At 41.0% G+C, this 14,713-nt stretch overlaps 1 long non-coding RNA gene across 1 annotated transcript in view; it reads right to left on the bottom strand.

Annotated features, from left to right (window-relative positions):
- Positions 1-4,066, bottom strand: part of LOC307030329 — a 30,279-nt gene extending 26,213 nt beyond the window's left edge. The window contains exon 1 of the long non-coding RNA XR_013805621.1: positions 3,669-4,066. This is a non-coding gene — a long non-coding RNA (uncharacterized lncRNA). The remainder of the gene's footprint in view (positions 1-3,668) is intronic.
- Positions 4,067-14,713: the final 10,647 nt, after the last annotated feature.

Genomic DNA, 14,713 nt, shown 5'->3' with positions numbered 1-14,713 from the left:
ATTCGCACCAACAGTTGTCACCTTCTCCCCAAGCTGCTTGCTGATGGTTTTGTAGCCAATCCCAGCCAAGTGCAGGTCTACAGTCTGGTCCCTGAGGTCCTTAGACAGCTCTTTAGTCTTGCCCATGGTGGAGAGGTTGGAATCTGATTGATTGATTCTGTGGACTGGTGTCTTTTATACAGGTAACAAGTTGATACAGTATGAGGGGTACTTTCCTAAAGGAAATGGACTTATGTAACCGGTCTGTGGGAGCCAGAATCCTTGTTTTTTGCAGGGGATCAAATACTTATATCCCACAGTTAAATGCAAATAATTGTTTATCTTTTATATAATGTAATTTTCTAGTTTTTCTTTTTGATATTTTTACTCTCACTGTTAAAATAAACCTACCATTACAATTATAGACTGTTCATTTCTTTGTAAGTGGGTGAATTTACAAAATCGGCAAGAGATCAAATACTTATTTCCTCCACTGTAGGTGTCATACCCGTCGTGTCCGAGTTTCTCAATCAGGTTCAGAGTGTCAATGACTGCTGCCTCTGCAAGGTCTCTAGTATCCAGTACAAGAAGATATTCACTGCTTATTTCACAGCATGGATTGCCCATGTCTTATGTAGCACCAATTAGTGCTTTAACATCTTGTGAAAATGCCATTTGAGCATGTTTGGTCTGCTCATGGTGCCGGGTGTCAGTCTTCTTTCTCTTCTCAGTGGAGGCCTTAAACTCCCCAACCACACGTGCCATCTCGGGGACAGACACCACCCAGCGTCGCAGAGCTGAAGGGTTATCCGTCAGGCCTGCAGCACCACCATCACCTTTCACAGAGGCATTGTTCTGCTCGTGGGCCTGGTGAATGGCAATAGCAGAGAAGCTGTGTGTTGTCTTCTTCACAGCAAAGTTTCCTTTCAGAAACTGTCCATGGACATCAGGATGGTTATATTTTAGCACAATCATGTCACGTAAGTGGACTGGTATCCATCCGGCATAGTGGGTGTGTCCCAGAAAAAGGACCCTTCAGGTCACCCTTGAAAAATAGATCAATGATCTCAATGGGATTCACCTGCATAAATAAAGGTTTGAAATGTAATGAAATGAACCAAGGCACAATCTTGGTCAAGGCATTTATGTAGAGTAGGAAGTCGGCCTCTCTTATCGATCGCACATAACTCTATTTCCAGCTGCAGGATGATAGACCAGAAGTGGAACTGGGAACATGACACTGCGCTTGTCCACCCGCTACCCCTCCAGGAGGTCGCCAAGTACCTTGAGTGCTGCCATCTCAATGTGAAACCCAACAAACATCACAATAAAATGATCTTCACTGTGAGTTGCTGGCCAGCTCCACTGGGTTTGTTTTGCCACAGCGTATAGAGGTTGATCCAGAGTGATCTGACCAGGATTCAGAATCTCTAATGCCTGACTTACCTCATCGATGGAATGACGAATCATGGCCACATATTTGGCCTGGTCGTAGAAGAGGGGAAGTAGAGAAGTGAGCATGACACTGCTCTCTGGTATTGTATGACCGCACTAGCAGCCAGGAGTCAGTCAATCAAGCAGCTCTTCACCCAGAAAGGTAGAACAATTGAAGGACTCCCCCCAACACAAGCAAGCACCATCGATTCAGCACACAAAGAGAGCTGCCCTCCAAGCTGGTCACTGCTGGGGACAGATGATGTTTGCGGCCCCTGAACTCCCATCCCCAGGTGACTGGGGGTGGAAGAGGAAGGCCACAGGTGGATGGGAAGTTTACTGGACCACATTACCAGGCCTGTTGTGAACTCCTCCGCTGTGGATGCAAAAAGGGTTGCAGTGGACAATGCAAATGTGTCAAGGCAGCAATTCAGTGCAGTGCCCTTTGCCACTGGTGGACTGTGTTTTTAGAACTAACTCTGCATTTAGTTGAAGACCTGTAATATTTCATATATATTATGTAACATGTATGACTTCACCATAATAAATATGTTAATGGTTTACTGTGTATTTTGTTCCCTGAATACCAGATACATATAGTTAGCTACATTCTAGCATGTTGTAAATAGTACCAATGCATTCCCCGTCCTTGAAAATGTAGGATTAGTCACCAGAATCAAGATCCTAGGTGGTCTAGATCCTAAACTACTGGTAAAATAACAACCAATGGACAAATTTGCGATGGCCCTATGAGCAAAAATCTTCCTTAGGGCATGCTCTAACAGTGTGCCAAATGTTATGCTTTTATCATCAAAAGCACAATTCTTTCAGATATTTCACATATCTGCTGGACTATATGTAAGTCCTTTATTTGTTATCTTTTAAGTACGGTTAGAATATTTTATTTATAGAAATGGCCATTGCTGTTCAGGCAGAGTTTTCTGAAGACTTGCTTTGTACCCGAGTCACCGCTGCCTGATGTGCAGTTGTGATCAGAATTAATTTCCACGAATGTTTTGATGCCCTCGGTGACCAACCCCTTCATAACCAGTATGACCCAGCACATCTCGTATTCTATTGAGTAGCAAAGAAATACCACTGGCATTATTACATGTCTCTGTGAATCCACACACACTAACACACACACAAGCACCCACAAATGTATGCATTCAAGCAACGTGCACACATCTCCCCGGCAACTGTCTGGGGCTACTCTCCTCTCTTGTTCTGCTTTCTATTATATATTTTCAGGCTGTTGTGTCTGCACCCACAGGAATCATGTAATAACAGCTTGTCAAGGCTTTTTGTGCTGGGAAACATTTGCATATTCAAATGTGTTGTGGAGTGAAGCTTGCCATGGCTGATTTGCTAATGTGCATATTCACACAGTGGGTTTGTGTTCATGTTCTGCACAGCTAATGGACGATCAGACTCATTGTTTTCAGCCTTTTTTTCTTCAGATGTCCACAAAAAATAAAACGGAGAGCTTGCCTGAATGTGTGTTCCTCACCTGCATATTTATTCTTGTGTTTGTGCACGTCTGAATTCCCTCATACCCATGCACAAACACATTTCTGATTTACAGCCTGTTTATGCCTTGCCAAGAGATGCTATCAGCCTACAAATAAAAGATAATGGAGGCCAAGTACACACTGAGTGCACTGAGACCATTCCAACTCTGCAGCTCTATCACATCCACACAGATGTGGAGATTTTTCTTTCCAAAAACATAATTTCACTCTTAGCCTCAGCCGTTTCCAGTCATGCAGACATTTTATTTGCAGTTTAAGGTTTTTGAGATAACCGTCTCTGAAACTTCTGCCACTTTCCCAACAATTGAGTCGCATGGAATTTCATATTTAGCATTCAGTACATTCAAAAGGACATTTAAAACTCAACAGCAATGTCTTTTTCAGAAAAAAATCATTCATAACAACTCACAGACCTTCCAAAATAACTATCAAAATAAATGGTTTAAAAAATTATCTCATCTCGATTCAGAGTTCCTCAAATAAAAAAACATTCACATAATCCTTTTGAGTTGTGCTGGAAGCCGAAAGTGCAGCAGTACATATGAAAAAACCTTGTCAAGAAAATTATCATGGAACATTGGTCTTATATAAATATTGTGGACTTTTCGGGCAAGTAAATGCAAGGTAATAAGGCAGATGGCCAAGGGAGACGAAGGAAGAGTTCTGGGATTTACTGAAGAAGTGAAGATAAATATACTTGCAGCCATGAAGGCAGGTACTCACGTCCAGGATGAGGAAGAGGTTGGCAACAGGATGGCAATCTGGACAAATCAATCCTGGAGGGGCATGACAGGTGAGTTAAAAATAAACTTATGTTGACTGCTGTTGAGGACAAGAAACCTCATGCTGTCTCCTGTGCTGAAGGAGTGCAGATGGACACTCAGGATATCACGTTATATCCATAGACTGTGATACAGGGGAAAGGGAGGGACCCAAATATAGATAATTGACATATTAAAGGTTATATAGGCTAACAGGATACAGGTTGGTAGGTTTCGGGTCAGATTCAGGTGGCATAAAACAACATGGCTGTCTTTGCAGGGAGTGAGTGGAAATGGGCCTTCTATATACTGCAGGGCTTATGAGGGGAAGTGGAGACAGGTGAGCTGGCAGATGAGGAAGTCAGGTGACTTCATGGAGCTGGGGGAAAGTCTGAGGGCATCTGGTGGACAGGTAGAGAATAGAGGCTTGTTTGAGACGAGCTGCGGCTCGCCTCGAAAGTAGACGAGAATAGCCGATTGCAGCCGGGGGAGGTCTCAAACAGCTCGTCTGAAGTCGGACAGCTCGGAGTCGGCTTGACTCGGTTTGCAATGGCGGAAATTGCGTTGGCGTGCCATTTTAAATGATTTATTCAATACATAAGGTTAAACCGGTTAAAACAAATCAATACAAGGGGGGTTGAATCCTACATGTAAAAGACAGAACCACGCATTAATTTTCAAAACTACTTACGTCAGTGGTCTTCACCAGTTTGCATTTATAAAGAATGCACAAATGTGTTTAATCGTTAATGTCAGATATGTACTAAGTAAATACATTTGGTCCTGGTCAAGATTAGATTCAACTTTGTTATTGCACTGATTACAGGTACTGAGACAACGAAATGCAGTTTGGCTTCTAACCAAGAGTGCAAAAAGCAGTAAAGTGAAAAGTAATGTACACCATCTACAGAATAAAATATAGAATTAATTGAATGATGAATAAACAGTGAGGGGTATGAATAAACTAGATATACACAGCAGCCTGTGAGCAGTATGAACAGTATTAACAGTGTGTATGAATATGCTAAGCTATACAAAGTATGAAAACGGTAAGCAGTGCAAGTATAGTATAATAGATATTAATTTCATGATGATAAACATTGTGGAACAATTATGAAAAATTTGAATGGAAGTGGCGACGTAAAACTGACACAAAACAACAAAAAACTTTTGCGGAGCCAATTGGAGAGTTTCATCGCCAGCACAGCGAGTCGTTTCCCATCGAGCATTTCGCTTCCGCAGCTCGTGGAGAGAAACTTCTCCACCTCGCTCTCAAGGCTGCCGGCGTCTTTGTCCCGCGAGATTTCAATGTCTCATGAAGTCGAGCCTCCAGAGGAAGTCGGGAGGGAACAGGGAGGATGAATTTGCCATAGATGAGTGTTTTTACAAACTCAAAACATTTCCTGCATCCAAGATGTATGTACCAGCATGTTAGGGAGTACATATTCTGCTCATTTTCAGGTTCATATTTGTGTTTTGTGCCTCTTCTGTGACATGTCTCCATGCTTTAATGTTCAAAAACTCTTTATTTGTATCATACTCCCTGTGCTGCAGAACCTATTTTCACCCTCTGTCTGAAACCAGAGCCCAGTCTGCTCTGATTGGTTAGCTTGCTGGCTCTGTTGTGATTGTTCAACCGCTTAGAGATGACCCACCCCTTCTATCACGTAGAACCTTAGCATTTTTCTCTATACATCGTTAGTGTTACATATTGATTTCAATATCTTAGTCCAATTGGAGTTTCAGGCAGTAGGGCAGTATGGGATTTTAGCCTTGCAAACCATTTACATGCACAAAAGCCTATAAAATACACAATAGGAAAGGGAAAATCCCCAAAAGCATAATTGGGCCCATTCAATGAGAATGAGGCTTTGTAGTGCATCAAGGGTGGATGAAACAAACTGCACTGTATATATCTTTTTAAGACAAAAGGAGATCCAGCACCATTAAATGAGGAGGCCAGTGTTTCAGTGTATCGCTGGCCGACCAGCTGCTTCAGAGAATTAGTTATGGCCTGTCAGGTCTTTGGAAGCTGCTTTAAATGGACTTGTCAATGAGAAAACACATAAACATTTATATTGCTTAAGGCTGAAATATGGAAAGCAATGAGCCTTTCATAAACCCAATTGCTCTCCTAGTGTTGAGTCATCACACACATTAATGACAATTTCAATACTGTCATTAGCACAAGCACACACACACATACACATAGACACACACTTACACACACACACATAATGACAATGTGTGCACTAGCAGCAGTTCTAATATTTCTACCCTAATTGTAATGGGTGATGTGACTCGTGGCTGTTTAGAGCTATTGACTGGAGCTAAAGACACACTGTTTGTTTAAGTCATCATTAACAGAGCCTTCAATAAGGGTCACTGGCAGCAAATGGAACAGTGATTAGTGTGTGCGTGTAGCTGTGTGTGTTTGTGTAGAGTGTGTTCAGTAACAGTACAAAAGTGAAAGGCGTCTGTAGTGTAGATATATTTGAAAAAACTTTTTACAAAAGTGTTTTCAGATTGCTTTCTAAAATTCCATTTTCACACTGGGATACAACATTGCGGCCCATCTTTGAAATGTTCTTTGTGCAAAAGTGTGCATTGCCTACTGTTTGATAAAAGGAGGATTTAATGGAAACATTTTGATAGACATGACCGGATACTGGTGGTATCATCAGTTCAAAACCCAAAATCCATCATTCCCAACTCTCTAGATTTGACATTTGGTGTGGCAATGGAAACATCTCTTTATGTTGGGAGGGTTTTGAGAGCCATGTTTGTTTTGGTTTGAAATCAAAAGCCGGCCATGAATGGTGGAACTGTCAATCAGTGTTTGATGGGTTAATGTTGATGTCCGAGTGAAAGAGAGAAAAGTCAATACTGGTGTTAAGGTTAAAACATGACATGCATGGGACGTACTGTATGTATCCTTTATTCAAATGGGATGAAGTCTAGATGGATATGATGGATTGCAGCGTTTTGGATTACATACTATAGGGTACTGTAAGACAGATCAATAATTGAGTGGTTTTACATGGAAGACCTTGACCTGAATTGATCCAGTGGCATTTTTATCATGTTCCACTCCCAAAGCATTAATGTTTTATTATTATAAAAGTCTGGAGGCTACTCTCAGTACAATGCAGAATACTATTGTTTAAAAAACACAAACATACCTTAAAAAAGGGGTAAATGGACCCCTAAAGCAAGAGAATCGATATGTCAATATTTTGCGTTTTTGTAGCAGCTTGCATAATTACCAGATCACAACAATGTCAACAGACATAATAAATAAAAGGTTCTTGAAAAGCAGCCTTTGATGGCAGCCTAAACTACTTTTAACCTGCTATCTAATGACGTCAACAATCTTAAAAAGTCTGCTGTTATCCTTATCTCAGCTGTATCAAGAAGGCATCACCTTTCTAAAGGTATCGGCACACCTACATCCAAAAAAAGCAACTAAATCTGGACATTTCTTAAATATTTCTGAAAAATCGAACTGCACCCATACCACTTCTGAGAGTCAGCTCTATACACGGGAACATTAGCCCTAGCAGCAGTTGTTATGCTGAAGACACCACCATTTACTGTGGCATATTTAGAAAAAGCTTCTTCATTTTGTAATTGGGAACAAAACGTAGTGCTGATCTGAAAATGTTTAAAATGTAGGCTCTTTAAATGTGACATCAAAGACTTCTCTTTCAGTCTCATTGACTTTTTGCTCATGAAACACATTTTTTATAACACAGTGGTTCATATTTTGTACTATTATTCAACCAAGAGAGTAACATGGCTTCTCAAACCTTGGAAGTGCTCCAACTCTCAGTTACCTAACATTGCCTATGTAGAAAACGAATGGGACTTTTACTTCTTGACACCTGAATCGACTCCCCCTTCCTCCCCTCCTCCGCCACCGCACAGTACGTTACATCATCTGAAGGCTTCCTGATCTCCTCCGTGTCCTCACCCTGGCTGTGCTGCTTTCTGCCCCATGAACTCCAGCACCAGGATCTTTCTCTCAGCCTCTTTGCTTCCTCCATCATTATTCTTCTCCCTCTCTATGCCCCAGTTCTCTCTCCATTGCTCTGCTCCCCTTTACCTCCCTCCCTCTCCTCTGTCGCCTCAGGAAGAATTCAGCACCAACTGACAGTCTGATTTAGTTCCAATACCAACCTCCCATCTCTCTTTCTCTCTCTCTGTCTCCCCCTCTCTATTTCTCTCTAGAGGGAGGGTGTCGCACATAAATCTCTGCTGTAGCCATCTATTACCTTCCACGTTCCAGTCCTGACCTAATTCCTCCGTGTCTCCAATGTGTCAGTAGGTCCAGGATATAGTGGTCTCAATGTAGTCCGTCTCCCCCTCTCTAATCCGGACTAAGTCTTTGTTTTATGGTGAATAATGTTAAAACACACTATCTCATAATATCTCACACCAATGATGAAATGAGACAAATTGCCCTTATATTATATAGTCCACTTTATTTCCCTAATCGTCCTTTTTTTTCAGAAGCAGTGTGAGTGTCTGAAATGATGACAACATACAATAAATCTCTTTCATTCTTATATTGAACATTATTGCACCAGTGCTGTAGTTTAGCTGCATGATAAAAGAGACGAGCCATTTTTAAGAGGTCATTAGCATTCCTCACGAGATCAAGATTTATTTTCAGCCTCGTTCCTAAACTTTACCGACCTCCTTAAGCCAAATGTACCCCCAGTGTTAGTCACTGATAAAAATCTATTTCCATCACACTCATAAACCAATTTATCGAGGCAGAGGCATTGTGAGAACCTCTGGTCCCAAACAAACAGCTCACTGGGGGCCTAAAAACATTAAATATTGCCCGCCCTGGAGGCTCAGCGCTGCATGAGAGTCTTTCCTCACCTATTTGGCTCAACCTGCAAGATGAAGCTGAGCTGATAATAGTTGTGTTCTCATGTGATGACTTTAATTGCACTTCTGAGGGTCCATGCAAATCTAATTAATTAGAACATTTATTTTAATTAACAAGTAATCATCAGTTAATCAGATGAGCATAGCAACATTGTCCAGACCCAGAATAAAGACATGCATGTCAGGGAAAGCACAACATTCAAATATAACTGAATATAATAACAAGTATGTGTTACACAAACACAGGAAACTCATCACAAAAATATATATATAAAAGGTAATACAGTAAAATAACATAATCATATACCCAAACATACAAAAGCCAAAGAGAGAGGAGAGGACTTAAAGTAGTTCTTATGGGTTAAAGAGTGCAATGCAATTTGTATTTCTCAAAGGAAAGGCAGAACATGTGGGGATTTACAGAAGTGTCAATGGATTTAAAAGTTATGTTTGTTTTTGCAAAATCTTAGGCAGTGGGAGTGATCGAACAATATTGAAATCTTGTAGGCTACAATATAAGGGGTCTGTTTAAACCATCCATCATGATGCAGACAAAATGACAACTCACAGCAAAACATTATTTTTAATGTTCACAAGTGTAGACTTCAACGCAACAGTTCCTGTTACCATCTCTCTGCCGCACAAAAGCAGAGCTATATTTGTGGAAAGACTGGTCTGTGGACGTTCAGAGGTAGAAGCACTCGATTTATCCTCTCAAATGTTCTCCTTTCAGACGGTTAATTATTTCCAAAGTGCCCTTCAAAAGGATTCCATCAGAAGCAGAAGCCATAAGGGACTAAAAAGAAATGAAATGATCAGTCTCAGGCTGCAGTGGCACTGTGTCGGTGGTGTGCTGTGGATGGAAAACAGTGTGGTCAGCAATAAAAGGTTGGCCCAAAGGTGCTTTGAAATATGTCGGCCAATAAACGTGATTGAAGGCATCAAGGCAAATGAACACACTAACGTTTATTGTTTTCAGTCAGGGAGCAACAGTCGTATAGCACTCCAGTTGTCAAGCAGTGAACTCTGAGGCATGAACTTAAATGCACGACTCAACTCAGACTCAGGTAGTGTTCAAAATAAAGACTTTACTGGTATTGACACAGTAACAAAACAGGGAAAACAATAACACTCTTTTGAGGAAAAACAAGGACTATGATCATGAGCTTAGAGGTACGTGAGATGTCCGTGGAGCAGGCTTCTACGTTTATCCTAAATGAGGAAACAAACTGGCGATGGACAGGAAGGAATATATACGCAGGGTAAGGGGAACAGGTGGAAACAATCAGGGCGGGGAAAACAATCACGGACGCAGGAGACAGATAGGGGCGGGGAGCGTGGAGGCCTGAAATGAGAGGGAGAATTACTTATCGAAAGAAACATAAAGCACAGGACAAAGGGACATGACCAAACTAACATAAAGAATACACTTTCACAATAAGTTTCTTAGACATGACAGCAGTGGAGTCTTTCAGATGCATCACACTGACAGAGATGGAGGTTTTACAACACCTGTCCGAAAATGTAGAGCTCACAACAAAGCAGGTGTTGATATGCCACGTGTTTCCAAAGGTGGGAAGTAACTAAGTACATTTATTCAAGTACTGTACTTAAGTACTCTTTTGAGATACTTGTACCTTACTTGAGTATTTCCATTTACTGCTACTTTGTAATTCTACTCCACTACAATTCAGAGGTGAATCGTGTACTTTTACTTCACTCCATTAAATAATATCTTTAGGGAATTTGCAGATTTGGATTAATAATCTGACGTTTAAACTACACATAAGTAAGACTTTAGTTACTTCAAAGCTGAACCTTTACCAGCTTTGATAACACTTTAATGATCAATAATGATAATCAAAATATATACAGTAGTATAGGTATATTATTCTGAAATGGTCCAATTTGCATGATAAGTACTTTTACTTTTGGTACTTTACGTTTATATTGATGCTACTTTCCTACTTTTACTCGAGTAACATTTTGAATGCAGGGCTTTTACTTATAACAGAGTACTTCTACACTGGTATTTATAAGTTTACTCAAGTACAACATCTGAGTACTTCTCCAACCTCTGCATGTTCCGATGTCGATGTGTTGTACTTCATGAGATGGTTATACATTAACATAATTACAAATATTTTTCTGCAGCTGTCATAAAAAAGTAGTGTAGTTACTGGAATGTTACTTAAGTAAGGTATATGAGTACATGTAGATGCATTGTACCTACACTTAGAAAGGTTACAGTACAATACAGTCACGCAATGCTTTCCCATGAACCAAAAGTATGAAAAACCTTCCATAATACATGATTGGATTACCTCATTAAGAACAAGAGGTACAAGCAACAATATCATGGTGAACATGTATTCCCAAAACCGTTATTACATCTCGTTTAAATATCTTTTTTTATCCCATCCGTGCAAAAAGAACTCTCACCTTTACCTAAATGTCTGTTTTTTGTGCTTGAAATGAAATTGCTCTTTAAAGTGGTTGGAAACATGGGGATGAGGCACGGGGAGATATTGCCGCTGACATGACTCTCTGCTGTGAATGTCAGGCATCAGTGTTGACAGGTGATCTTTCAGTGGGTTGCAGAGCTGAAGGTATTTCTGGACTTTTAAGGAAGGTTTTGAGGTGGTTTGAAGGTTGGCGGATTAGAGGAGAAGGAAATAGGTTGACGGGGACAGAGGGATGGGTGAATATAAAAAAAGGATGGAGCAAGAAGAGGAAAAGGATTTAGTTTGGGTGAGAGGAGCAGATGGATTTGAGGTGAAACGGGGGGGAAGGAGAATCAGCTCAGCACAGAGCGCAATGAAGGATAGGGCGATGTTTCACTTTTGTCTCCTTATTCATTCCTGTGTGTGTGTGTGTGTGTGTGTGTATGTGTGTGTGTGTGTGTGTGTGTGTGTGTGTGTGTGTGTGTGTGTGTGTGTGTGTGTGTGTGTGTGTGTGTGTGTGTGTGTGTGTGTGTGTGTGTGTGTGTGTGTGTGTGTGTGTGTGTGTGTGTGTGTGTGTGTGTGTGTGTGTGTGTGTGTGTGTGTGTGTGTGTGTGTGTGTGTGTGTGTGTGTGCTCTTTTGTAAGTCTGTCATTGTGAGGAGTTTTGTACCTTGACATAAAGGACACTGAAGGAAGTTAGAACACGTTGTCCTCTCCCCTACTGCCGGAGGGTTTAGACTTGGAGTTAGGATTAAGGTTTCACGAATGATCCTCAGAGGAAAAAGACACTGCCAGCATGTTACACCTTAACCAGCCAATAAGCTGCATCTGTATCAGGCAGGACTAAAGAGATATCTCTGCTGTCCTCCCATCCACACATCTAATACAATACAATACAAAGGGGCTTTATTGGCATGACCAATAATAATGCTCTCTTCTCAACGATCATTGTCTTGTCTCTTTGTTTCCACTCTCCCTTTCCTTACTCTTTTTCCATCCTTGTTCCTTCTCTTGCTCTCCATTGCGTTCTCCTCTCTTCTCTTCTCATCTTGTTTGTTCTTCGGTCTTCTCCCTAGCCTGGTTTCTCATTTCATCAACCTTTTCTCCTTTTCTCCTCTCTTCCCTCTATTTACCCCTTTTCTCCCCCTTTCTGCTGGTTCCCCCTCTCCTCCTCTCATAGCTGCAGGATTATTGATGGCCTCCTATTCTCTGTGGCCAGGCAGACAGGCCACAGAGACCCCTGCACAGAGTGAAACAGCATCACAACCCCTCAGGCAGGTGACCAGGTGAGTGACTCCGTCCGTGAAAGTGTGTGTGTGTGTGTGTGTGTGTGTGTGTGTGTGTGTGTGTGTGTGTGTGTGTGTGTGTGTGTGTGTGTACATACGTGGGGGGATTTACACATAGGTTGGAATTATGGTGGCTGCGCTGACTGAGGCAAAAAGGTAAAGGGGGAAAAAAGAGGGAAAGAATTCATTTTATCCAGTGGGATGAGAGTTTCCTTTGTGTGTGTGTGTGTGTGTGTGTGTGTGTGTGTGTGTGTGTGTGTGTGTGTGTGTGTGTGTGTGTGTGTGTGTGTGTGTGTGTGTGTGTGTGTGTGTGTGTGTGTGTGTGTGTGTGTGTGTGTGCGTGCGTGTGCGTGTGTGTGGTGCCAGTGGAGTCCTGCTACCTCCAGCCCCACAGGCCTCTCAGAATAAATGGATTTTCTTTTTCTATTCTAGGACGCACTGGACCTTATTTCCTTCTCATTCTCCTCTCTATTTCAATCTCTGTCTCCATCTCTGTTCTCCCCAAGCTACAGGAACATGCTCACAGATGTTTTAACCCTCTCTCCATTATCAAACAGAGTACCATTAATAGACTTTCATTTAATTTAAAAGTACCTTATTACAGTTCAGACTATAAAAGGGAAGCTAAACTAATCAAGGCATGGCACACATCCCACTCATTCCAAGAAAGGTCAGAGCGCACTGAACGGAAAAGAGAGGTAACCTAAATAATTGTAATCATAATAATCATAATAATCAGTATTGTTGCTGTGGTTACAAACGGATAGTATATATTTCAGGCAGTGCTCTGTCGTTCCCTGACAACAAACCTTATGGAGTTGTCACTTTAACCCCAACCACGCTCTTTCGCTGACCCTAACCAAGGCCTGTTTGTCCCAAAAAATATCAAAATGTTCCCGATAGTGTTGTGAGATCACAGAGAAGATTCACCTGGACAGTTTTGTAAGGCTCCTAAAAACAGTCCTGTCTAAGAAAAAAAGAGTTTGTGTTGTTCTGTAGAGCTAACAAAACCAACTCAGTGTGTTTTGTCATCGGTTACATCCAAGATTGCAACCCATTCATTGAAATAAAGGTGGTTCAAGGTGTTCAAGGCCTCTCCATCTTTCGATACACCTGAACAGGCGAATGAGAGGCAGCTGACTGGAGGTGCACTCTAAAAACGAATTCAGGCGACCTTTCACCTCCACTTAAAAAAATGCATGGTTGCAAGATAAAAATGTGAGTTCATATATATATATATATATATATATAATCAGCTCATCACAGGCGTTCTCTTTAACCTATTACATTCACCTCATTCTCCAGCAGCCAATCAACGTGCTGCAGCCAAACTATAAAATGGTTCTCCTCTCTCCTGCAGTCAGCTGTGATTTCAGGTGTTCATGCACCTTGTCATATGGCATGTGTCAATAAATGTTGAAATGAAATGAATTCTCTCCTGATTGAAACATCATGTGTTGAAATAAACAACTGCAGTTCAAATTAAAAAGTGAATTGCCTAGTATTTTTCGAGTGGAATCAATTCATTTCTTTCTTTAGAGGCAAAAACATGAAAAAGCTAAGAAAAAAAACAATTGAATACAATATATTTGGAGCAACTTCATTTATAAATGGTTGTCAACTTAAAAACGTGTGTTCACATTGATGGTAATTAAGTACAAACAACTTAAAATTCCTCTTAAATCATGTGGTAAAACAAGTTGGAACAACTTAATCTTTTGAGTAATGAACTTCAAAACTTGTGTTTATGCTACCAATTATTAAGTAAGTGGTAATTAAAAGCACCTCTGATTGTAGATGAAAAAAAAAATCCTTCTCCCCTAACTCAAATAACTTTGTTGCTTTAAGACAATTTCATTAGAAGTTGTCTTAACTCAATAAACATCGATGCAAACTGTTGCGTTGATTTTCTTTGTTGTGCCAAGGCATTTGTTTTTAGAGTGTGGGAAAGCCGGACTAAGTCAGACTTTGTGACACCTCCACAGGAAGGAACAGAATTAAAACAGTATTGATTCTTGCTCTTCTGAACTTATGGCTCTTTTCAAGATTTCTTATCAAGATTTTTTTAGAAAACTATTTCAGAATGTCACAGGTCCCTCTTACATCAAAAAGTGGCCAGTTAGTTTTGTTAAAGGTGGGGTAGGTAATTTTGGAGAAACCAGCTCGAGTGCGATAGAATTTAAAAATAAACAGCCGGAAAAAATCTGCCACTTCCTCACAGAGCCCCTCCTCCAACACACACGAACGCTTCATGACCAATGAGGACACGAGATAAGTTTGTGCACAGATGGAAGGCTGACAGGCGGGTAGGCCATCCAGTTATTTTAGCCGTGCCGGCTATAATGATTGGTCGTGCTTTTTACAGTGCTACGGCTTCCA

Source organism: Notothenia rossii (genome assembly GCF_949606895.1).
Source record: "Notothenia rossii genome assembly, chromosome: 2".
In the NCBI taxonomy this organism is placed as follows: domain Eukaryota; kingdom Metazoa; phylum Chordata; class Actinopteri; order Perciformes; family Nototheniidae; genus Notothenia; species Notothenia rossii.
The sequence above is the reverse complement of the archived record's forward strand: the minus strand, read 5'-3'. Positions and strand labels throughout refer to the sequence as shown.